The sequence below is a fragment of the Canis aureus genome, chromosome 5, assembly GCF_053574225.1.
Source record: "Canis aureus isolate CA01 chromosome 5, VMU_Caureus_v.1.0, whole genome shotgun sequence".
In the NCBI taxonomy this organism is placed as follows: domain Eukaryota; kingdom Metazoa; phylum Chordata; class Mammalia; order Carnivora; family Canidae; genus Canis; species Canis aureus.
Genome location: NC_135615.1, coordinates 15,916,020 through 15,941,733, shown reverse-complemented (window position 1 = coordinate 15,941,733; position 25,714 = coordinate 15,916,020). Strand labels below are relative to the sequence as shown.

At 43.6% G+C, this 25,714-nt stretch overlaps 1 long non-coding RNA gene across 1 annotated transcript in view; it reads left to right on the top strand.

Annotated features, from left to right (window-relative positions):
• The window catches only part of LOC144313338 (uncharacterized), a 29,630-nt gene extending 11,558 nt beyond the window's left edge, over positions 1 to 18,072 (top strand). The window contains exons 2-3 of the long non-coding RNA XR_013379006.1: positions 3,163 to 3,293; positions 17,493 to 18,072. This is a non-coding gene — a long non-coding RNA (uncharacterized LOC144313338). The remainder of the gene's footprint in view (positions 1 to 3,162; positions 3,294 to 17,492) is intronic.
• The last annotated feature ends 7,642 nt before the right edge of the window (positions 18,073 to 25,714 follow it).

The following is a 25,714-nucleotide window of genomic DNA, read 5'->3' as shown; positions in this document are numbered from 1 at the left end:
ATATGACAGCCCAATTAGGTTGTCCAAGGGATGGATGTGTTTAAAGGAACAGAACAGAAAAAGATGATAGAGCCAGCCCTGACTTTTAAAAACTACACATTTCATGTTGGTACAGTGTTTTACTTGTGGAAGTTTCTTCACATGTATGATTTCAATTGCTGGCAACAATAGCTCTGAAATGTAGGGCAGGAATTATTGTGCCTGTTAATAGAGAAGGAAACTTAAGGTGGTTAACCCAGAGATGCCTGGCCAACCAGCCATAGAGTTAGGACTCAGGGAAAGATTTCCTGACTCTTTCTGGGCTGGGGTCATTGATCTTCCCTTTGTACTCAAGGATGGTCAAAAACGGACAAAGGTTTCAGACAGTTCAAACATTATTTAAGCCAGAATCTTACATAAGGCCAAGGACCTTGTATAACAAATACTCAGTGTATTAGTTGCCTCATGCTGCATAACAAATAATCTCCAAACAGTATGGATTAAAACAACATGTATTATCTCAAATTTCTGTGGGTCAAGAATCTGAGTAGTTTTAGTTGAGTGTCAGCCTTTAAGACAAAGATATTTTGCATCTCTATAAGAGAAAACAAATAATGTCTCTCCCAGACTGAAATCATGGTGTCAGACACGGCTGATTAGTCACTTCAAGGCTTGACTTGACTAGAGGAATATCTGCTTCTAAGCTCCCCCCTGTTGCTGTCAGCAAGCAGCAGAGCTTAACTGACTGTTGATCAGAGACATTCGTTCCTTGCCATAGGAGTTTCCTTAGGGCTACTTGATGCATAGAAACTGGTTCGACCCAGAGAAAAAACAGACAGAGACAGAGGGAGAGATTGAGAGAAATACCAGAGAGTAAGAGAGAAACAAGAATCTTTTCATAATAGCCAAATGTAAGAGCCCATCACTATTGCCATATTCTTTTTTGTTAGAAACAAAACATAAGGGCCAGCTCACACTCATGGGGTAGGGTCTACACAAAGGTGTGAATACTAAGAAATGGGGCTTATTAGCCATTCTAGAAGCTGCCCATACCACTCAGTGATTTACTTGAAGGTTTTATTTTAGGCTAGCCCTTGCAGTTGCTTTTCAGAATTTCAACAGTTCAGTAGAATCTTTTTCAGGGAGACTCTAAAATATTATTGTCATTAGACAGAAAAGACAAATGCCATGATCTCATTGCATGCAGAATCTTATAAAAAGAAGCTCATAGATAGGAGAACAAATTGGTGCTTACCAGAGGCAGGGGGTGGGAGGAGGGGCAAAGTGGATGAAAGGGGTCAAAAGGTACAAACTTCCAGTTATAAAATAAATAAGTTCTATGTATTCATGTTTTGTTTTATGTTCTTTAATAATATTTGACAGTTATATTTATAAGCATACTGTTCCTTTTTGTTAAATTTATTTCTAAATATGTGACAATTCTTTTGTAATATAAATGGTATTTAAAAAATGTTTTACTTCAGGGACACCTGGGTGGCTCAGTTGGGTAAGCATCTGACTGGATTTTGGCTCAGGTCATGATCACAGGGTCATGAGATCAAGCTACATGTCAGGCTCTGAATTGAGCATAGATCCTGCCTATGATTATCTCTCTTCCTCTCCCTTTGCCCCTCTCCCTCCCCCAGCTCACTCATGCACTCTCTAACAAAAAATAAGAATTAAAAAGTGACTTCCTACTTTTTACTCTTAGCATGAACAAAAGGTATTATTTTGTAAACTTTGTATCTGGCTATCTTATGAAATTCTTTTTTTTTTTTTTAGATTTATTTATTTATTCATGAGAGACACAGATTGAGAGAGGCAGAGACATAGGCAGAGGGAGAAGCAGGCTCCTCCCAGGGAGCCCAATGTGGGACTTGATCCTGGATCCCAGGATCCCGCCCTGAGCCGAAGGCAGACGTTCAACTGCTGAGCCACCCAGGTGTCCCATGAAATTCTTTTATTATTTCTAATACAAGGATCTCTTTGATTTCCTGGATATACAAGCCTATCATCTAAAACAACATTGCTATTGGCTCTTTTGCCTACAAAACCATAGGGTTAGCCATGCTCCTCCTGCTTCCAGCATATTCCCATATTACAGGTGTTAAGTGCAATTTCTCCTGGGATGAAACACAAGAATGAATCTCTAAACAAAGTAGATTTAGGGAAGGAGATTCCCAGCATGGACAATAGGGTCATACAGTGAAGGATAGTAGAAACCAGTTAGAAAAGGAGGACAGGAAAGGGTTATAAGACATCTTTAAATACTTTCTGAGAGAGGAAAAAATAGCATGAAATTTTATATGAAGCTCAGATATCCTTCAATAATGAAGACAAAATAAAGACACATATAAAATAAAACAAAAAAGGAGAGAGAGAAAATTTGTTGTCAGCAGGCCTGGGCTATATAATATATGCTAAACAAGTTTCTTCAGGATGACAAAAAATGATAACAGATGGAATCTGGATCTTCATAAAACAATGAAGAAGACTAGAAATGGTAAATATGTTATGTGAACATAAGGCCAAATTTTTCCTCTTAATTCTATAAAAATACATATGATCGTTCAAAGCAAAAATTGAAACATTGTATTTTGGAGTGTATAATGTGTATAGATGTATTACATATAATAACTAGCATAACAGATGGGGCTGGAAGATGCACTGTACACTTGCAAAGTTCTTACATTTTATGTGAACTGGTATAATATTAACTTTAAATAGACTATAAAAAATAAAGAAAATATATTACAATGCATAAAGCAGCTTCTAAAAAGTAAATAAGAAAGAAGGGTCTGGGGCTTGTGCTTAAAGATTGTAGGTGTGGCACACTGTATTTCTTCTCTCCCTCACCTTCATGGGAGGGATAGCTGACCTGCCCACTAACATTGGATTGACTTGGGAACAGTGATGGGTGGAATCAGAGCAGAAGAACTAGTTCTGAGCCTAGATCTTAGACATCTCACATGCTGGGGCATTTGGGTGGCTCAGTGGTTGAGTGTCTGCTTTCAGCTCAGGTCATGATCCTGGGATCCTTGGATTGAGTCCTGCATCCCCTGCAGGGAGCCTGCTTCTTCTTCCTATGTCTCCATCTCTCTCTGTGTGTCTCTCATGAATAAATAAATAAATAACATCTTTTTTTTTTTAAGACATCTCACACGCTTCCATTTACTCTTCTAGGAGTTTTTGATCTTCACCACAAAAATAACATGTTCCAGGTTGTTATAGGCCCTTCAAAAGAATAAATATGTGGATCAAACTTGACTAATCCTCAGCCTGAAGGATATCTTCCCCAGCCTACCAACATACATGTGAGTGAAAAATAAATACTTCTTGTTTTAGGATACTGAGATTTTATGGCTGTTTGCTATGTAGCAAAAATTGACTCTAATACCATAGAACTTGAAAATGGGAATGGATATAATAAATACAGCTAATACTACAGAAATACAAAAGATTATGAGATTACTATACACCAACAAATTGGATAACCTAGAAGAAATGGGTAAGTCATGGAAACATGCAACTTACCCATAGTGAACCATAAAGAAATAGAAAATCTGAAAAGAATAATAATGAATATGGAGATTGAATCTGTAATGAAAAACCTCCAAGCAAAGAAAAGCCCAGGACCAAATGGTTTTATTGGTGAATTCTACCAAACATTTATAGAAGAATTAATACTAGTCCTTTCCAAACTCTTTCAAAAAATGGAAGAGGAAGGGATACACTTTCAAACTCATTTTATGAGACCAGTATTACTCTGATACCAAAGCCAGACAAGGATACTGTAAGCAAAGAAAGTAACAGACTGATATCCCTGTGGCTATAGATGCAAAAATCTTCAACAAAATGCAAGCAAAAGGAATTCAACAATACAGGAAAAGGATCATACACCATGATCAAATGAAGCTTATCCCTGGGTGTAAGGATGTTTCAACATATACAAATTAATAAACGTGAATAGCACATCAAAAAATAAAGGATAAAAAGCATATGATCATTTCAGTAGGTGCTTAAAAAAGTGTTTGACAAATAAAACATCTTTTCATGATAAAAACAAATTCATCATCTTAACAAATTAGGTATAGAAGGAGTTTAGTTCAACATAATAAAGGCTATATGACAAGCCTGCCACTAACATCACACCTAATAGTGAAAAGCTGAAAGCTTTTCCTCTTAGATCAGGAATAAGGCAAGGATGCCTGCTCTCATCATTTCTATTCAACATAGTACTGGAAGTCCTAGCTAGAGCAATTCAGCAAGAAAATAAAAAGCATCCAAATCTGAAAAGAAGTAAGATTTTCTGTTTGCAGATGACATGATCTTATATGTAGAAAATCCTAGACTTAACTAAAAAAACTATTTAATAAACAATTTATTAAAGTTTCAGGATACAGAATCAGCATATAAAAATCAGTTGTGTTTCTACACATTAATAACAAACTATCTGAAAAAGAAATATAAAGAAATCTCATTTACAATAGTGTCAAAAACAGTAAAATACTTATGAGTAAATTTAACCAAGAATATAAAATACTGTACAATGAAAACTATAAAATAGTGATGAAAGGAATTGAAAACACAAATAAATTGAAAGATATCCAATATTCATGATTGGAATAATTAATATTGTGAAATTGTCCATATTGCCAAAAGTGATATAAAGATTCAATGCAACCCTTATTAAATGCCATTCATTTGGGGAATATAAAAAATAGTGAAAGGTAATAAAAGGGAAAGAAGAGAAAATGAATGAAAATATCAGTGAGGGTGACAAAACATGAGAGACTCCTAACTCTGGGAAATGAACAAGGGGTAGTGGAAAGGGATGTGGATGGGGAGTTGGGGGTGACTGGGTGACAGGCACTGAAGGGGGGCACTTGGTGGGATGAGCACTGGGTGTTATGCTATATGTTGGCAAATTGAATTCCAATAAAAAAAGAAAAAAGAAAAAATGCCAATGGAATTTTTCAGAGAAATAGAAAAACTTACCACAAAATTTGTATGGAACCACAAAAGAATCCAAATAGCCAGAACAATCTAGAGAAAGAAGAACAAAGCTCTAAGCATCACACTTCTTGATTTCAAACTATATTACAAGGCTATAATAATCAAAACAGTAGGGACCTGGCATAGAAATAGACTCATAGACCAACAGAACAGATAGAGAGCCCAGAAATAAACCCAGACATATACAATCAGCTAATCTTCAAGAAGAGTGCCAAGAATACACAATGGGGAAAAGATAATCTCTCCGATAAATGTCTGGATAACTGGATACCCACAAACAATAGAATAATATTGGACCCTTATTTTACATTGTCCACAAAAATCAACACAAAGTAGATTAAAAATTTAAATGTTAAGATCTGAAACTGTAAAACTCCTAGAAGAAAATATAGGGAATAAACTCTTTAACATTGATCTAAGCAATGATTTTTTTGGATTTGACACCAAAAGCAAAGGCAATAAAACAAAAATAAATAAGTGGGACTACATCAAATTAAAAATCTTTTGCACAGCAGAGGAAATCAATACCAATAAAGTGAAAAGGCAGCCTATGGAGACAATATTTGCAAACCATGTATCTGATAGGGGGTTAATATACAAAATATATGAGGCACTCCTACAACTCAATAACAAAAACAAAACAAAATTTAAATAAAACAAAGAGCCTAATTAAAAACTAAGCAAAGAAATTTAATAGACATTTCTCAAAAGAAGACAGATAAGTGACCAACAAGTATATGAAAAGGTGCTCAAAGTTACTAATCATCAGGGAAATACAAATCAAAACCACAATAATATATCCCCTCACACCTGTTAGGATGACTATTATCAAAAAGATAAGTGTTGGTAAGGATGTGGTGAAAAGGGAACCCTTCAACTGGTGTAAATCGGTATAGCCATTATAGAAAACAGTATAGAAATTCCTCAAAACAATTAAAAATAGAACTACCATATGTTCTAGAAATCCAACTTCTGGATATATAGCCAAAGAAAATGAAATCAGTTTTTTGAACTAATATTTTAACTCCTTTGTTCATTGCGACATTATTCACAATAGCCAAGATATGGAAACAACCTAGGTGTTCCTCAATGGGTAAATGGATAAATAAATTGTGGAATTGGTACAATAGAGTATTAGTCTATCTTTAAAAAGAAGAAAATTCTACCATTTGTCATAGTGAGGATGGACTTGGAGAATATTATGCTAAGTGAAATAAGTTAGATACAGGAGGACAAATACTACATGATACCAGTTATTTAAGAAATCTAAAATAGTCAGATTTATAGAAACTGGATGCAGAATTGTGTAGGCAGAGAGGGAAAAGAGGAGGCATTAGTCAAAGTGTATAAAGTTTCAGATATATAAAATAAATTCTAGAGATCTACTGGCAACATAGTGCCTATAGTTAGCAATTTTGCTAAGAGGGTAGATCTTAAGTGCTCTTATAACAAAGAATAATAAAAATAATAAAGAAGGCAGAAGAAAACTGTTGGAGTGGGTAGACATGTTTATGGCATAGATTGTGGTGATGGTTTTATGTGTATATACTTATCTCCAAATCCATCAAGTTGCATGCATTCCATACATACAACTTTTTCTATGTCAAACATACTTCAATAAAGTGCTTCAAAAAAAAAAGTTTAGTTGCTTTAGTGGGACATTTAAAGCCTTTAATAATCTGACCCTATTCTATCTCAGGTAAATCTTCAGACTAGTCAAACTGTTCCCTTCTTATTCTTCAACTTATTACTTTATTCACAGTCCTTCATTCACTGGAAAATGGGTTATTGAATATCTCTGATGAGCCACACACTGTTTTAGATGCTGAGGATGGATAGTGATGAACAAGACAGAATTTCTACAGTCATGATTTTATATCCCAGTAGACTTCAGATTGTAGATTACCTAGTGGCCTTTATGTTTGGTAAAGTTATTAACTTAAACAGATTTGGTTGAGTTTTACTACTTATTTTTTTGCCAGCTTTGTTGAGGAATGATTGACAAAAAAGGGTACATATTTAAGTGTACAATGGGGTGTTTTGATATAAGTATAACTTGTGTAATGATTACTACAATCAAGCTAATTAATATTCACCTCCTCATACATTTACCATTTTTATGTGTGTGTAGTCAGAACACTTAAGATCTACTCTCTTAGCAAATTTCAAGGATGCTAACTACTTTATAGTTAATGTAATTTTAGTGTATGCAATTCTGTGTGTTTTATATAAATTTGTGTCAATGTACAGTTGTATAGTTAATGCAATGTATTATCGTTAGAGCAATGCTGTGCATGAGATCTCTAGAGCTTCTTCATCATATAACTGAATGTACCCTTTGACCAACATCTTCCCATTTCTCCCATTCTCCCAGCACCTGGAAATCACCATTCCACTCTGTTTTTCTAAGTTTAACTTTCATAGATTCCACATATAAGTTGTACTATGCATCACTGCCAAAATTTGTTTTTTATTTATTTTTTGATAATAGCTACCCTAATCCATGTGAGTTGATAACTCATTGTCATTTTGATTTGCATTTATCTGATGATTAGTGATATTGAGCACCTTTTCACATCCTGTTTGCCATTGAAGTCTTCTTTTGAGAAATGTCCATTCAGTTCCTTTGTCCATTTTTAAAATTGTTATTTATGTTTTTACTATTGAATTGTAGAAGTTCTTTATATATTTTAGATACTAATCTTTTACCAGATACGTGGCTTGCCAAGATTGTCTCCCATTCTGTAGGCTGCCTTTTCATTTCATTGATTGTTTCCTTAAGGCAACTAACCTTGATTTAGTTGATATGGAGACTTATGAGCAGATATGTACAGGACCAATGTAAGACTGTAAGAAGACCAATCAAAAAGTGGTGTGCAGGAGAGGAGGATAGAGATATTGGAAGGAAAGAGACCCACTAAGATATTGCTAGAATAGTCCAAACCAGACATAAAGGCCTGACCAAGGCAGTGCTACTAGAAAGGGCAGGAAGCACTATAATAAAATTATCAATTGTTTCTGGCAACTGAGTAAAGGTTGAAAGTGGGGGCACCTGGATTGCTTAATTGGGCAAGTGGCTGCCTTCAGCTCAGGTCATGATCCCTCAGTCCTAGGATTCAGCCACATGTCAGGGAGCCTGCTTATCCCTCTCCTTCTGCCTACTGCTCCCCTTGCTTATGCACATGCACACACTCTCTTTCTGTCAAATAAATTTGAAAAAAAAAAAAAAAAAAGATTGAAAGTGAAGGAGAATGAAGTTACAGGTTTGGTCTGGTGCCAGCAGCAGAACTGAACTGGTCTCCAGGGCCTGGATCATTTTAGGAAGTACCGAACTTGACAATCCAAACACAACATCTAAGTGGGCAGTTGGAAGCAGGGACCTAGATCTCAGGGGATGAGTTTCAGGTGGATCTGGAAATCAGACATCACTCTTAACTGATTTGACCCAGGTATGGCGTCATGAAAGTGGATGATGTCACCAAGGCACAAATGAGTGTAGTGAGAGAAATAGATCAGAAGAGGAATTTGGAAAACGTTGTTTATATTTATGTAGTTCTAATAAAAGGAGAATAGTTGGACCAGAAAGTAAAAATGAAAACAAACAACCCCCACACCCTGCCGGAAACCCGGACAATGCACAGATGCAGAAACTAAGAGAGAGAGGGTGTTGATGTGCTGCTAAAGAGACTGGATGCAAAAGTGTGCAGTGAATTTGGTAATGGGAGGCTATTCTTAACTCATTATTAAGGGTGAAGAAAGGAAAGAAAATGGCAACAAGCAGAGCAAAGTGGGTATGGGGGAAACCGCAGCAACATATGAGAACTGTGGAAGCAAATGAAGGACAGGAACTGGCAGGCGCTGAGGGAGAATCCAATTTAGTAAAGGCTTTACTTAGGATGGGGAGGTCTGAGCATATCTGCCCCTATAGAAGGGGGCAGAGCCCCTGGAGAGAGATCAGCTGTGAGAAGGAACAAGAGTAGAAAGAACTGATGGAGCCAAGGGGTCGAGAGGTCAGAAGGGATGGAAATGAGAGCCAGATGCAGGCTGACAGCCTTTAGAAAGAGAGTTGATAATAACTGGTTTGTCAACACCAATATATTTATTACCTATCTTGTCTACACTTCACAGTGTGGCTTCAAGAGCAGGACAACCTCTCCCAATCACCCAGCTTCTCTGGGCCTGATATCAAGCCTGATAGCTGGAAAAAAGGAGGGAGGCTCTTAGTAAAAGCCTTGATGACGGTGATGGTATCTATTTCTACTTTCCAGACATTCTGTGCATTCTTAGCCTATCTTTGAGCAGAAGATGGGGCAGGTATTGTTCTACTAATTGTGAGTGCTAAAAATGGGAGAGCTGATTTGGATGTTAAAATCAAAGTCACGTAGCCAGGAAAGGGGGCCATGTTTCTGTTTGTCCTCTAGGTAGCCCCACATTGCTCTGCAAAACCAATGTGACATAACCCCACCCTCAACACGGACACACTTAATCCAAAGGAAAAATTTTCACAGAATGCTAACAGTTCCAAGAAAAATACTTGAACTTTCTGTAGTTCTTTCATCTGATCCTGATATTTTCCTTGAAAATGAACCACAGTAGCTCAAGGAGAATGGAGAAAGGGAGCAGATGGACAATGAGATAAAGGAGTTTGGATTTGCCTAAGAAATATAATTAAAACTTGAGATATCCAGGCTTTTCCAACTATATAAAAACTGTCAGTAATCTTTCTAATTATTAGGAATTGTTCTTAAATAGCCATTGCTGTAAATGATGATAAAATAGGGGTTACTATATACCGGTCACTATTTTGATCTCTTTATGTGTATTATCTCACTTGATCCTAGCAAGAATTACGGAGTGAAAGTAGAAGTACCATTCTCCTCATTTACAAATGAGGAAAATTCACTTGGAGAATGTGAAAGACTGCTCATGCTTACAAATGGTGGGTCCAGGACTTGAACTCTGCAAGTCTCACACCAGAGCCTGCATCATAACCAGTATATAAGGATATGTCTCCAGGGATAGGCACAGGTCACTTTTCTTCATTATACTGGAAAAATACAAAACTTACTTTGAGTTTTATGAAGCCATCTCTACATTTGGTTAGGACTCACTTGTTTAATGAGTATATTATTATGTATTTTTTTAAATATTTTATTTATTTACTCATGAGAGACACACACAGAGAGAGGGGCAGAGACACAGGCAGAGGGAGAAGCAGGCTCCACACAGGGAGCCCGATGCAGTACTCCATCCCAGGTCTCCAAGATCACTCCCTGGACTGAACACAGCGCCAAACCACTGAGCCACCTGGGCTGCCCTGTCTTTATATATATATATACCCAATGAAGAATAGTGTAGGTAAGTAAGTCACTTTGGTAAAACAAAACAAAATAAAACAAAAAACAAAAAAGTTAACTCAATGGTTTACCTGGCACACCACCACCATTCCTGTCCTAAGTATGTACAAAGGCGGCAAAGTGTGCCTATCACTTTTAGCCTTGTGATTACTGAACAAGGCAGTAAATTCTTAGGCTCCAGAGCAATGTCAATCTCAAAAGCAACAATTCACCAAATAGGAGAAAGTATTTTCAAATCATATATCTGATAGGGGGCTAAAATCCAAAATATATAAGGAACTCACATACAGCTCAATAGCAAAAACCCCAAACAATCCAATTAAAAAGTGGGTGGGGTGGGGGCAGTTCCTGGGTGACTCCTGATTTTGGCTCAGGTTATGATCTCAGGATCATGAGATCAAGCCCTGTAGGATGCTGGGTGTGGAGCCTGCTAGGATTCTCTCTCTAGCTCTCCCTCTGCCCTTCTCACCCTCATTTGTGCTCTCTCGCTCCCTCTCCCCACCCCCAAAAATAGAGGATCTGAATAGACATTTTTCCAAAGAAGATATATAGATGGCCAACAGATGGATGAAGAGGTGCTGAACATCACTAATCATCAAGGAGATACAAATCAAAATCAGAGTGATATATTACTTCACCCTGTAAGAATGATTATTTAAAAAAAGATAAGAAATAAAAAGTGTTGGTGAGTGTGTGGGGAAAGAAAGAGAACCTTTGGTGGGAATGTCAATTGGTATAGCCACCATGGAAAACACTATGGAGATTCCTCAAAAAATTAAAAATTATATGACCTAGCAGTTCCACCTCTGGGAATGTATCTGAAAAAAAAAAAACATGCTAATTTAAAAAACTAGATTCCCTCCTCTGTTCATTGCAGCATTACTTACACTAGCCAAGATACAGAAAAAACCTAAGTGTCCATTGATAGATGAACAGATAAAGAAATATATTATATATATATATATATATATATATATATATATATATATATACACACACACACACACACACACCATGGAATATTATTGAGTTATAAAATTGAGGAAATCTTGCCACTTGAAGCAACATGAATGGACATTGAGGGCATTATGCTAAGTGAAACATTAGAGAAAGACAAAGTCCATGTGATCTCACATATACATGGAATCTAAAAACAAAAAACAGAAACCAAAAACCAAAAACCAAAATAAGCTCATAGATACAGAGAACATATGGGTGGTTTCCAAAGGTAGAGTGTGGGCCAAGTGGGTGCAGGGGGTCACAAGGAACCCACTTCCGGTTATACAACAGATAAGTCTTGGGGGGTGTCATGGACAGCATGGAGACTATAGTTAATCATACTGTATTGCATATTTGTAAGTTGCTAAGAAAGTAGATCCTAAAAGTTCCTATCATAAGAAAAACATTAGTAATTATGTATGGTGATGGGCATTTACTAGTCTTATTGTGGTGACCATTTCATAATAGATACGAATATTGAATTATTATGTTGTATATCTAAAACTAATATAGTTTATATGTCAATTATACTTTTAAAAAAAAGCCATTCAACCTGACTGCTTGTCATCAATGTTCCCTAAAAGGGAAATAAGCTGAAGGATAACAGTAAAAACACCAAGGAGACTCGTCCATGGTGGTCCTAAAGAATGGAGACAGAGAGTACCACTGGGGGCCATGTCTCTGTTCCATCTTCCAGCTCCCCATGGCTCAGCCTTGTCAGACTCCACAAAGGATCTGTCCCCAACAGCCAAGAAAATGCCTTTGTCTTGAACAGCTAGTTCCTGAGCCCCTTAATCCACTTGCTTGTTATCCCATCATCCCCAGCTTGTTCCCCAAATGAAAAGGGCCACAGGTATCTAACTCGAAGCACCTACTAACTAGTTCTCCAGCACCAGATGTCTGAGTCAGGATCAGACGCTTCAAACTGTTACTTATTTATGTTTTAGTCTGGTTATTTATTTATCTTTTGGTATGACCCTTGCCTACCATTTGCACATCCCTGGACTTTTCTTTCACTCACAGACTTTTCCCCATGGGCAACTTGTATCAGGTACGACAGATTCTAGGCAGATATACTTTCCTTTTGTGGCATTGCAGCAACGCAGATTGACTCTCACAATAAGACCTCATTAAAATGGCACAAGAGTTTCCGAAGCACCTCTCTGTATATTGAATTCACCTTTCTTCCCAACTACCTTCTAAGGTCAGTGATACTATCCACCTTTTCTAAAGGAGGAAACTGAGAGACAAGGAGGTTAAGTAAGCACTCAAATACTAGTCAACCAATGAGTTGCAGAACTGGTACCAAACCCAGGTTTTTGGGCTCCAGATCCTCTGTTCTCTTATCTTAGTCATTAACCTGCTGTCTTTCAGCTCAGAGCCCACCTTTTCAAATTTGGGCAGGAGCTCTCTAAACTCCATTTCTCCGAACCCCTTGCAATGCGCTTCTTGTTAGTTCTGCCAACAGGGGCACTTAGAAGAGGTTGACAAGTGGGAGGAGTGTGAAACGGGCTCCCTTCTTGTTTTGCAGTTCTGATCACTGTTGTTGCAGCAGCAGAAAGAAGGCTCCACCCTCCCATTTCTTGACTGCTTGCCAGCACCAGCCATGATCATGCTGTGCCCATCCAAAGATGCGAGCAGCAGCTAGACTGCTGCTGGGGTATCTTCTCTCACACTCTGCACCAGGATCTTGGGAACATTTGAGCACCTGCAGGGCACACTTCCAGCTGCACCAGCGATCTGAATACCTACTGGGATATGCCTCCATCCAGAGATCCAAACTGTGGGGATAAACACCTCCAGACAGAAATCCCACTTCCAGATCTGGTAGTCAGCCTTGATGCCCTATTCGGAGGTCAAGGCACCAGCAGTACAAGTCTTTCCCCTGAAGATCTCCTCTCCAGAGCCTGGTGTGCTGTCTTCAGAGGCTGGGGTATCAGCTGTGCAGAGAGACACGTCCCTCCCCAGGGGTTTCGGTGAGATCCTCCTCCAATCCCTTAGGCCTTATGGCAATATCTCTTCCCTTTTTCCTCCCAGCCCTGCATGGTAGTTCCTGCTATACATGATCTCTGGGTTACTTTAGCATCCATATGTTTTTCTTTAAGCCTTCCAGTGCCCACTTTACAGTTTTTGTGCTTTGAAATCCCTAATGTGCTTTCTCTTTTCCTGACTAGAACTTAACTGATACTGCATTTAGGGTACCAGAAGGAGGGAGTCCCAGGAAACAGACCCCCAAAATGGGAATTTGTAGTTGATTTGTCCCTACCTTTGGCCTTGAAAGTGATGCTGAACCCCCTGCCAATGAAACATTAGGTATTGGCAACTCATGCTTGTGCAGTGGCATCACGATTAATTAATTTTACCCGTGGTTGCTTGCAATAAAGTGGCCATTGAAGTCAAGGTATTGAGAAACCAGATGGCTGCTTCTAACTACACTGGAGAATTTAGAGAGAAAATGACAAGGTCGAGTCTTTAAAATTTCAGCTCTGTTTCTTGGTAGAATAGCACATAATATGTAGAGTGTGTATTGGCTCCAGAACCTGAAGGTACTTCTACTTGTAAGAGATACAAAGGGCAACTCTTGTCTTTCACTTTGGAGGTGATATCCTGACATGCTCTTGAGTGCTGAACCCCCTAGAAATAAGTATGGTGGTGGACATTTTAGAGTGAGCACAAAGTGGGAGCGAATTTCTGTCCCATGTGAATGCAAAGTGAGTGACATTTACAAGAGGCTTTCAATAAGCAGATGAATAAGATGACACACTGTAGATGCTGACCACCCTTTCCCCTCAAGCACATGGTGCTTAGTCAATGGGTCCATGTTTAAAGTGGTCTTGTTGACAGAGATGGAAGCCTATCATCTTTTCACAACAAGGAATTTTCCTCATTAATGTTAATCTGACCATTGCCACCACGGAGTGCCTAACCTGCTGATAGCAGAAGCATATGCTGAGCCCCTGATACAATGTCATTCTTTTTTTTTATAAAGATTTTATCTATTTATTCATGAGACACACAGAGAGAGAGAGAGAGAGAGAGGCAGAGACACAAGCAGAGGGAGAAATAGGCTCCATGCAGGGAGCCCGATGTGGGACTCAATCCCAGGTCTCCAGGATCAGGCCCTGGGCTGAAGGTGACACTAAACCACTGAGCCACCCTAGCTGCCCTACAATGTCATTCTTGAAGGCCAGCTGTAGGCACAGTGGTTATGTTGGATCCCTTCTATCCCATTAAGGAGGAAGAAGCAATTTATACTATTGGAATAAGCCCTTATTCTAGATGGAGAGTGGGGAGGGTTGTCTTTTGCCTGTAATACCTCTGCAACATCTTCATCCATGGATTTATGGAACGTGTTATTCTCTGTCATGGTGTTCCTCACAACTTTGCTTCTGGCCAAAGAACTCATTTATAGCAAAAGAAATACAGCAGTGTGCTTATGCCTATGGAATTCACCGGTCTTACCATGTGCCCCATCACCTAGAAGTACCTGGCTTCATAGAATATCATAATGGCCCCCAGATGAGAGAGTTACATTGCAAGTTGAGAGACAACACTTGAGATGTGGGAACACCATTCTACAGTGTGTCGTAATTGATATATGGTGCTGTTTCCCCCATAACCAGAGTATAAGGGTCTTGAAACCAAAGACGAAGATAGACTTGGCTCCTATCACTAACAAACCCACTGGCGAAATTTCCCTTCCCATGTCAGCAGCTTTTGGGTTTGGAATTCTAAGTTAACAACAGATGCATGCTTCCACCAGGGACACAATGATCCCATTGAATTGAAAGTGGAAACTTTTACCTGGACATTTGGAGCTTTTATGCCACTGAACAAATAGGATACTGGCTGGAACAGTTGGTCCTGATTACCAAGCAGAAAAGGTTGCTGCTATACTCCAGGGGCAGGAGGGACCATTCTGGAGCCTAGAGGATTCTCTGGGGGTGCAGCTCTTAGTCCCAATTAAGTCCTGTAACAATCTCTGCATAACCTAAGAACAGCAAGACTGTAGAAGATCCAGTCCCTTAGAAATAAAAGTAAAAGAAACAAAGTAGAGAATGCTGACCCACTGAGGGGCTCAGTGACTGTGGGGAAATGGCCTGTGGAAGAGAGAAGTTCTAGAAACCATCAATGGTCATGTGTCTCATACAGAAATGAAGACTATAGCAGCTGTGCATTCTCCCCTTTGCTTGTCACTGCATCATTGTATATAAGACTTGCTGTCCATGGTTGCCTCTATAATTTCACCTTGAGGTTATGGAAGTGCATGTGGTATTGTGACTGAGGTAGAAAAGGAATTCACCAGAATCTGAGACAGGTAGAAGACAGTCAGGACCCTGTGTTTCACCTTTTTGGAGAAGATAGTGAGAGCATCTTCATTTGTAAGAAGGACCCATACATCTTACAGCACAGAAGCAAGTTGTCAATGTATGAAATCTCAAGTGAGGATAGAATATTGTGTTTGGATGTTACTGTCCAAGGGACCATTTACTTACCTCTTGTCTGTTAGTCTAAGGTCATTCTTTTATATTCTGCTCTGTGGCTTTGGGGCTGAGACCCTACAAACTACATTTCCCAACCTCCTTGGCCAGCTTCCTGTTAGCTCTGTTAATGGCAAGCCCTAGAGAGGATGTAGAAGGTGGAAGAGGAGAGGGAAGGAACCTCCCAAGAACTCCTACCTTCACTGTCTGCATATTAGTGAGGTGGGACTTTTATCCAGAGGTCCATGCAGCAGTGCTGCAAAGCCCCTCATCCCAGCCCATAGTTTGGTAACATCACTCTTCCATGTTATTCCCCCAGACTGCTTCTGCAGTTACCAATTTCTGGGTTATTCTAGCATCTCCATTTCGTTCTTTCGGCCTTCTAACACTTGTGTCACCAATTCCCTGTATTAATAAATCTGTTGGAATATTTGGTATGATTTCTATTTTTCTAGCTTGGCTTTCCTCTTACAATTCTCTACTGTAACAGTCATAACTATCTATCTATGTATCTATCTATCCATCCATCCAACTATCTGAACATTCATAGCGGTACTATCCAAATAGTCAAAAGGTGGAAACGACCAACATGTTCGTCAAATGAAGAATGATGGTGTATCCCTACGATGGAATATTCTTCAGCTATAAGAGGGAATGAAGTCCTTGTATCTGTTGCAATGTAGATGAAGCCCAAAAACATTATGCTAAGTGGAAGAAACCAGGCACAAAAGGCCAATTTATTGTATGATTCCATTCATTTGAAATGTTCACAATAGGCAATTCCATAAAGACAAAATAATGGTTGCCTAGGGGTGCGAGGAACGGGAGGATTGAGAAGTGAGAGCTAAGAGGTATATGGGGTTTCCTTTGCAGATGGTAAAAATGTTCTAACAGTGATTTATGGCGATTGTTGTGCAACTCTGTGAATATACTGAATACCATTAATGGTGCGCTTTCAGTTGGTGGATTCTATGGTATGTGAATCATATTTTAATTTATTACCAAAAATATTACTCAAATAATAAGGGAGTTTCTTTCTTTTGTAACAAGGTGTCCAGAATTATGTCGGCGCAGCGGTCGACTAATTCAGCAGTTTAACCATGTCATCAGAGACCGAGGTTCTCTTCATCTTCCCCTTCTGCCATTTTTAGTTAGCTGCCCTCATGGTTTTAAGACAGTGACAGCAGCTTCGGACACCTCGGGGTCAGAAAAGAGAGTATTCTTTTCTTATGTCTCTTTATTTCCAGTGGTGTCCAAGCTAACCATGGATCATATGGACTAGAACTGCTCCTACCAAACAGTAACCCAGTCCTCGGGAAGGGGAGGGGTGCCACCGTGATTGGGTTAGTGCCATGAGGTCTAATCCTGAGTCCTAAGGAGGAGAAGTGGATGCTGAAATTTAACCAGGGCTCTGACAGCGTGGAAGACGAGGATGATGGCTCCAGGGTGGCAGCCCCAGCATCTGCCAAAAAGAATGTAGAAAAGGGAATTTTCTTGCAGGAGGAATGGAATCAGAAGTAGCTATGAGTTTCCTTCTGTATGTCTGTCTATCGATCTCTATCATCTACCTACCTACCTACGTACATGCGAGTTTAAAATGCCTATACTTTTGACTCCTTGTAACTAAGGGTGTGTGTTTTCACTTTTTCTTTTTCTTGAGTCTTCCAAGATTTGCATCTTCATCAAGGCATCGCATGTCAGGGAAGATGAGAAGGACCCATGCTGCCGTGAGCTGGCCCAGCCGGCATGGCTTTGGCTCCCGAGACGCAGCGTGGTCCGAGCCGGGTCTGCGCGGCTGCCTCTTCAGGCACGAGCTCTGGCTGAGCAGGAGCAAGCCAGGAGGAGAGAGCATCTGGCTGAGGTCTCCTCGGGGTGAAGCGCTCACCCTCCGACTTGGCCTCGCCCACCCCTCCACCCTTTCCAACCCTGACGCTGCCTTGGCCTGCACTGGCGAGTGGTACATGTGAGCTGCCCCGTGACATGTGGTTGTGCTTAACTCTATAGAACTTTGAACCAACCTCAAGCTGCGCCAGTGAAAAGATCAAAGTCAATAAAGTGTATGTATTTTATAAACGGTGAACTTTTGTGAAGAAACCAACTCATTTAAGCCAAAGCCAAGGGAGTGTTATGTTTTGACTGATGCATAAAACAAAGAAAGAAGGTTGTTTCCCCCTGTGTGTTATTTGGGGTTGTTTTTTTAAAAAAAAGACTGTTTATTAAAGTCCATACTTTAAAATAAACATAGAGAACTCTCGTGTTCTTTCTGTAAACACATCGGAGTCCTTTGAAGCCGTGGATAATGAGTATGATAGCAGATGACTGTTTATCCCCTCCTGGGCTCCATGTTTAGTTAGCTGGGTCTCGAAAACTTTAAACCTCCTTCTCCTTAAGAGAGATTTTCAGAATTGACTCTGTTCGAACAGAGAGAGGGGGGGAAAGACCTCAAGACTTAGTTAGCATCTATATTCAAACTTCCCTGCAAACAAGGTCCCCCCCCACCGGGTCACACAGCTGAGGCCACAGACCCCTCTTGCCCTGTGTTAACATCGAGCCTAAACCCACTGGAGGTCCCCCTACCTGCCCGCCCGGGTCCCTTCCCGGCCTCTCCAAGCAGCACCGTGCTGGCACCTGTTGGAACCTTGTCTTTGGCAGGAGAGGACTCCTAGTGCGTGACACTTGCTGATTGCTGATTTCTGTGGTGTGACTAGTTGAGCCACCCATGTCACCCATGGAGCACTGGGTGCGGAGAGATGGGCACAGTGCTCGGGAGGCTGGCCTCCGTCTGGCATGCAGCCTCCACCTCTGCCATCCTCTGCCCCTCTTTCCCTCCTGAGCCTGGGAATCAGCAGACTTCACTGCAGTAAGTGTTTCTAAGGAGCAGTTTCCCCCACTGTGGGGAAGCTTTCTTTTCTTGTTCTAATGTCCCCCTCCTAGTACCACAGAGATCCTGGCTTCCATTTTCTTTACTCCCCCAGCCTGCAGCAATCTGCCAGGCTATTCTGGTCATTTCCTTTGGACAGTTCCTTGAATTGTTTTGATGCCATTGTATGACTCACCGAGTCCAGCTTCCTTTCCCCTCTTAGGCAGCTGGGAAAACCAGGCTCCCCTCACATTTTCCTTTGTTAATGGCTGTATCCTGAAGTCATTCATGCCTGGCTGGTCAGGGGGTGGTGTGAGCTGTAGGCCTAGTGCCCAGCCCTCCCAGGCATCAGTGATGCTCCTTGATAGGTGGAAAGACCTTCTGGCAGGAAGTTGCGGTGTCGGGGGTGAGGCAGGCTTTCCACTCGGTTCCTAGGTGTCAGTGGGTGAGTGCGGGATCCACAGCCTGGATCAACTGGAGGTAGGATACCTAATCAAGATCATGAGAGTTTTGTCCAAACACATAAACACAGATTTGGGCCTCATAGTTTAAAATCTGGAAGCTTGAGTCTTGCCTTGCAAGGAGATGGGACACTTACCCCAATGGTGCATGTGGCTACCTGGGGCATTCCTGGGCCAGGCATGCTTGGGCCTAGCTGTCCTTCCCTCTTGGAGCCTGACTCCCCATCAGCTCACTGAGGTGAAGAAAACAGTCTTAGGAATCAAAGATGGCAAAGCTTTCTTAGGACCATTTGGATCCAGGTTGGCTCCTCAGCCGAGGCAGGAACCGAGATGAGAGGTGGCGGGGGAGCTGAACACCGGTCTCCTCTGGCCTGGTCACCCTGTGATTTTTAAGTACCTACTACCTGCTTGGGGTTCTGAGGGGAAGAGAGAAGGGGCAATCCTTTGGAAGGGCTTATGCCCACGTAGCTGGAAGTAGGGGGAGAAAATAGAGCCCCACAAAGAGAGTGACAGCTTTGTCCTCCAGTCAATAACTTCTGTGAACACTGATTGTAACAGCAGGAAGAGAGCTTAGCTATTGCACAGTAAGTAATGCAAACCACCCTGCACCTGTCACCTCATTTAACTAGTACATTAACCCAGTGGCTTACATGTTTTATTATCCCCATTTTATTTTATTTATTTTTTAAAGATTTTATTTATTTATTCATGAGAGACACAGAGAGGCAGAGACATAGGCAGAGGGAGAAGCAGGATCCCTGCAGGGAGCCCAATGAGGGACTCAACCCCAGGACCCCAGGATCATACCCTGAGCTGAAGGCAGATGTTCAACCACTGAGCCACCCAGGCATCCTTATTATTCCCATTTTACAGCCAGGAGGCTGAGGCTTAGGAGAAGTTACTAATTTGTCCAAGACCACAACAGAGCTGAAGTCTGAGCCCAGATTTAAGTGGCTTCAAAGGTTTTCTTCCTGTCACTATGCAACTGTGCTGCTCTGAATCCCAGCATGTGTGTGTGTGTGTGTGTGTGTGTGTGTGTGTGTAGTGTCCTGGTCATGTCCTCCTAGAACATACTAGTAACGGGGCTATAGCCTAGCTTTGGTACCATGCCCGGCCAAGGCAGGGATGAGAGGAGGAGCTGAATGTCCCCCACTTTTGCCCCAGAGACCCAGTGGCCTGCAGGTTTCCCAGAAGCAGCTGCTTGGAGTGCTCAGTAGGCTCTGGGACTGCCCTGGGTCTGTCCCCACCTCTCCCAGGCCCCGCCTCTACTCTGGAGTCCTTGTGTCCAGCTGGCTGACTCAAACCTGCATTCCTCTGTGCCATCTAATCTTTTCGGGAGATGACCCGGCCAGACGGCCAGCCTGGCTTTTCCTTTCACTTTGGCCCTTGGACTCTACGCTGGGCCCCATGCGCTGCAGTCCACGTGAGGTCTGCTCTGCTCCTCCACCTGGTTGCCCACCAGGCCACACGCGGCTGGAAGGAAGATGGATAGAGGCCCACCGCTTTTGCAGCTTGCTCCTTGAGCAGAGACATGGACCCCAGCTCCATTCTCCTTCTCTCTCCTGAGTGCCTGACCTTCTAACTGATCCAGCTGGAGTGTCCTCCTCACGGTGGCAGCACACATCATGGCAAATCAGCTCCACTAGTTGTCCAGTTAATTAATAATCATGGTTGGCAATTCCCAGGGTGGAAGAGGAGACAAGGCCTGGGGTCTGTATGTGGTCTAGTTAGCCATGGGTGACTCAGGGAAGATGACTTACCTCTCTCTTCCCATTTCCGTATCTGCACAATGGAGAGATAATAATAGAATTTCCCTCATGCAGTTGTTTCAAGGATTAAATGAGTTAACACATGCAAAGTGCTTAGAACAATATTTGGCACTGGGTAATCCCTATCTAAGTCTTAGCTATTCCTATTATTGTACATACGTTACTTCACTTGTTCCGGGGGTCCTTACTTTGTGGTCACCAAGCAATGGGTTGACCAGATCCCCGAACCAAAATCAACTAACTTTTCCCTGTTAGTTCAAACCACATTAGTAACCAATCAAATTCACAGTATGACACTTGACTTCATTAGCTCTGGCTGACTCTTATTTTGAGGTGACCCAGAGTTACCGGACACTGTCCAGGGGTCTGAATTGTTTAGGCATACCTCCAAAGGTAAGAAGGAGCTTTTAGCTAAGAGATAGTCTAGTCTTTTAAATTCTTAAAATTCCCCAGATAGCTTTGGACAAATCCCATAGTCCTCTTGCCCACCCAACATTATCATATCCAGATGGCCTAATGAGTGCTCAGCATTTTCAACGAGCTATATGGGACTGTGTATTAAAAAATCAGAAAGAAGAGTCCCTGCTTAAAAGTCTAGTATGTAGACCACAAAATAACAGTAAATTCCAATGCAAGTAGTCAGTGGTATAGACTAGAAAATGAGCAATGTGTGATGAGTAACTTCGTCACTAACCTGATAAAACAAATCCAGTGGAGCTTTGATGCTCCAAGCTGGTGACCTGTTTGAGCCCACTGTTTGGTTTGCAGTTCCCCTTGTCTCTGCTGGGTTGGCTTGGGACCTGCGTGTGGCAAGGCAGATTCTCAGGACCCTGGCAAGAACCCTGGCTCCCCTGGCCATGGGACTTGCAGAGCGGCTCTGAGCTCAGGAAAGGCGTTGGTGGGACAGGCTGCTGGCACCTCCCAGCACAGGCAGCCTGGCTGCTCTGGTTTCCCTCAGCTCACCACTCTGGCACTGTTGGTGAGCTGACTGGAGAGCTGAGTAAATAAATAGCTCGCCTACTGGGAGGACAAGAGGTTTGTGTTCCTCCACCATGGAGCAGAAGAGTGAGACTTCCAGAGCCATCAGCACCTGCTCTGAGCCTGGGAAAAATGAAGGAGACCTTGACTGTGACATAATGATTAAGCTGATTGTACACTCACACCAAGACAGTGTGTGCTGTAGCTGACCTTGAGGAGTCTGAGGGCCTCACGGTTTCAGAAAATGGTCCCTTCTGCTACAGTGTCTATCTGGGTGCTCGTTCCCCAGAAGCTGAATGTGGCATCTTACTCTGAGCTGGGTTTCGGGATGTGATAGAGGTCTGAACGTGTGTGCAGATGAGCATGTGTGTGTGTGTGTGTGTGTATGTGTGTGTGTGTTTGTGCGTGCCGGGCACCCATCATTGTTGCCCGGGAATCTGAGGCCAGGGCTGGGGTTGTCAGACTTGCAGCTGTGCCACACTTGCTTGTTTTTACCAGCATGTGAATAGCACCCTGAGGACCTGTGAGAAGTTAAGTCACAGCATTTTCAGAGTAGTAACGTGTCAGACACAGTGAGTGTCCATGAATGGAAAGTATAGGATGGTGTTTGGAAGTGGGGTTGGGGGGGTCAAAGCCCACCTGACTACTGGGAGCTCGGATAGATCTAAAGAAACCATCACAGCAGAGACTTTTCCCTGAGAAACACTGAGGTGGAATGTGTCCCTGGAGTGCACCCTTGCCCCCTCCCTGAGGGCAGGAAGGTGGTGACCCGCTCACTCCCAGCGCCCCCACAACTAAATCTCTGTTCCTGACCATGTTCTCCACATGCTCTGCTCCCATTTCCGTGCTCAGTGTTCTCATTCTCTTCCCTACGTCCTCCCATGAAGCCCTTCTCTTGAGGAGAGTGTGATGGGCTAATTTCCCCTATGATGCCAATTACTGATCAAGCCTGAAGTGTTATTCTCTCCAAGATAATGGCCTCTTAAGAGAGAGGACGATGATAGGTCTTGGTGTGGAACTAAGTGTGGAATTAGAGGCATCAGTGAGTGAGGAGGGAAGGTGGGGTTTCAACACACACGTGTGCCCACTGGAAGGTGGACACACATGCGCATGATGCAATCTGCACGGCTCTGCTCTCTGGAAGGGCAGTGCGGGCTCCTGTCACCGGAGGAGAAAAGGCGGGAGACGTCGTCCAGGCCCGGGTCACCTCTTCCTCCCGATCCTTGCTGAGGGAGTGCCTGGAGCTCACAGCCGCTGTCCCGGACGCTGTCTTTTCTCTCTTGCAAAAGTGCAGCGCATGCAGGTTGGCGCCTTGCCCTCGCAGCACGCGGGCTGAAGGGAGCAGGGGCTCCTCCTGCAAGCCCAGGCGAGGCCGCACCCCGGGGCTCCCCCAGCGGCTTGGGCTGCGAGTCGCCGTCTTTGGGCGCGGGGCTCCCCCCGCCCCCCGGGGCAGCGCCCGGGCTCCGCAAGCCCCCACTCTGGAGGGGGAGAAGGCAGGCGGCCGGGAGCCGGGTCGGGGTGCCCAGCCTCGCGGGCGGGCTGCAGCTGGAGCTCCGTGCCCCCCCCCCCCCCAGCCCCGCTGCCCGCGCGGACGTTCCAGGCCGCGGCTGCATCAGTCCGGCCGCCAGGATTCCTGTCTGAATTCCTCCTCATTAGCAGTGATGTGCTCTCCCCCCGGAAGTTCCGAAGAGCTCACTTCAGCGGACAATGATTGTTTTTGCAGGAGGGACCCCGATGGTTTTTCCGTTTCTGTTTCCGTCATCTGCAGGGAAAGCCACACTGCATGGAAAGCAGATGGCGAGCGCGGCCCTCGACGGCCAAGGGGAGAGCGGGCTGGGCGGCTCCGGGCGGCCCCAGAGGGGCTGGGCCCTGGGGACCGCGCGGGAGCCGGGGTGGGAGGGGGCGGGGGGGGCGGCAGCGCTTAGAAGGCTCCTCCCTTCGGGGCTCGGCTCCTGCGGAGTCCCGCGGGGCGGGTTCGGGGAGGCGCGGGCGGCAGGCAGCTAGCTCCCCTCCGGAGGGAATTGGTGCTAAAGCCTCAGCGCCCGAGACCGAGACCCGGAGACCCGGCCCGACCCCGAAACTCCTCTGCCTCCGCGGAATGTGATGAGAAGCATATTCTCTACCGTATCTTTCCCGAGAACAGACACCCTATTTCTCGGTCTCCAAAAAAGGCGGAGGAGGCTTGCTGCTCCCCGGGCTCGGGCTGGCCTGCAGAGGCCTTCACAACCACAGCCCCGCCCCGAGCCCCAGGCCTCAGGACTGTGCCGTGCCGCGCAGAGGTCCCTGCGGTCACCCCAGCAGCCCTTGAACCCCGGGGTGACGGAGCGCACACTCGCACTGGTGGCCGCTGGCTCATCGGAGGCTCATGGGAGGCTCACGGGAGGAGGCTGCCCACCCTGGGCACTCTGACAGGGGTGGCCAACACCCTGCTCCTCTGGACACTGGTGGAATGTGCCTGACCTCTGACCCGACACATCAGCACTCCTGGGGAAAAAGCTCATCTTCAGGGGTGGGGGTGCATGGCAGACAACTTTGACTCAGAACAAACACAAGGGGAAGGTAGACAGACGGTCTTGGGGGTACAGGGGGTGTGTGGTCAGCCTGCTGTGTGTTGTCAGTTTGCCTGCAGTCCAGCTTGCTGCAGGCTGGTGGCCCAGTCCTCTTGGGAGCAGGGGCTGTGGCCCCAGGGATGGATGGTTCCCATAAGCGCACAGCTGGGCCCTGCTGGTGGAATGTCACCCAGAGAAGAGAAGCCTCCCCACCCGGGCAGCAGGACAGTGAGGCTTGGGTTCCAGGGTGTAGGCAGTGTCTGGAGGAAACTGCGCACGGTGTGTGGGGGGGTGGTGCTGGGAAGCTGGTTGGAAGTGGGGGGAAAGGGCCAGAAGCAGGGAAAGAACAACCAACTGCAAGCAGCCGTGCAGGTGACTCAGTGTAGGGGAAAGCAAACAGGCGGCTGGGGCCGGGAGCTTTGCAGAATGGCTCCCAAGTGCTAGAAGGCAAGGCTCTGAGGGTGGGCCCCCGAAGCCACACGATGGTGTGAAGTGTTTCCCTCCGGAGAGTGAGCGTGTGCAGGGAGGGCCACGGTAGTGGAAGATTTGCACACACATGGCATTCCTCTGTCAAGCACTGATGACTTCACCTTCCAGACCATCTTGGATGGAATTCCGTGCACCATCTTGTTAAAATCTAGTTGATAACCCAGTTTAATTCCACATGCTCCGGATTCAGGAAATCCAACCCGATAGCAGAGATGTCTTAGGGTAACTGAAAATCCAGACCCCAGAGGACAAAAAGCTTCAGAGAGGATAAGTTGGCATGCAGTTGCTCAGGAAGTCTGAGGAGTTGTTTGTGAGGCAGATGGGGAAGAGGAGGGCCCAGAGGGCTTGTGTGGCAGGAGGACCCCAATCCTACCCATGATATTGTGACTTACCGTGAAAAATATATACAATTGGCCCTTGAATAATGTGGGGACTGGGGTGCCAACCCCCTCTGCAGTTGAAAATCCACATAGAACCTTTGATTTCCCCAAAACTTACCACTACTTGCCGATAACATAAACAGTCTATTAACACATACCTTCCATGCTTTCTGTACTATACTGTATTCTTACAATAAAGTCAGCTAGAGAAAAGAAAGTGTTATTAAGAACCCTGCGTGAATAGGTAGACCCGTGTAGATCAAATCTGTGTTGTTCATGTGTCAATTATATTTGATCTTCATTGACTTTTCTGGCAAAGAGCTCCTAAAACTTTTGGTATCTCCTAAATAGTAAGGCATCTTTTGTTAGGTAAATGAGGTGACCTTTGGACAAGAG